Consider the following 1247-nt stretch of genomic DNA (forward strand, 5'->3'; position numbering starts at 1 on the left):
ATATATATATATACATACATACATACATGTATATTTTATACATACATTCACGAGAGTTAGTCTCTTGGGTCTATATATATATTTATGATTAAATGTGTATAATTTATTGCAGTAATTATTTTATAAACATATATATTTATATTTATGTAGTTGAGGTATAGAAGGACCTAACGTATTGGCGGTTAAATTGGAAAGTAGACAAATGTTATTGCTCAACAATAAATATATGTACAAACATGCAATGTAAGGAGATATATTATTTAGTCACAATACTAGGCCTATTACCATAATTTTTTCCAATGGTTACAATTATTGTATTCACGTGATTAAAGGCGACAACACTATGATTGTAATTCCAGAATTAAATATATAATTTTGAATTGGATAGTTTGATACAAGATAGGTTAGCTATACCGTACACACGACAATTAATCATTTTCAGAAGGGTGATTAATTGTAGCGTGAAGAGTATTATTATGATTTCGCATTCACACTTTCGTGAGATGCTATGAATATTCATTCATGTTCTGGAATTTTACCATTGGAGTTTACGCAATTATTTGCAATATCGACGACAAATTTACGTCGGACTCAATCATTTTAATTATCACGCTCTTTAACGTGTTTTAATACTTAATATTATTAGCCAATGATCCTTGGCAAGTAAAGTTCTACGCAAATTGAAAATACAAAATTCGCAATCACTCAGGCCTGTCTATCGTGGTTAGTGTTATATTTTATTGTATTTTTATGATGCTATATTTTATTCCTATATTTTAATGGCACATGTGTCGTGTTGTATTTAGACCTGTATATTGGCCAGAATTTTAATGGCACATGTGTTGTGTTGTATTTAGACCTGTGTATTGGCCAGAATTTTAAGCCAGACAAAACCGTCAGCAATAGCCATCGTAAAGCCCTGTGCCCTGTCAACACTATTACGCCATGTGACACGCCTATATACGGTCATGATGACATCACATCATCACCATATATAGGCACATCATGACTATATATGGGCATACAACATTTTTTGTCAAATAAAATTTGATAGTCTAGACTGGACAGGGCTTTATGATGGTTATTGTTGACGGTTTATCGACGGCGTTGACGATGGTATTGAACAAATGTCAATAGTTTTGGCAATGTTATTGACGAAGATATTGACGATGATACTGACAATGTTGTTCACGATGGTAGCAATGATGGTACTTGGCGACAGTACTGTATAACGATGGTACTGACGA

This window comes from Anneissia japonica, unplaced genomic scaffold, assembly GCF_011630105.1.
Source record: "Anneissia japonica isolate Jap-2015-1 unplaced genomic scaffold, ASM1163010v1 scaffold165_len1371125_cov188, whole genome shotgun sequence".
NCBI lineage: Eukaryota > Metazoa > Echinodermata > Crinoidea > Comatulida > Comatulidae > Anneissia > Anneissia japonica.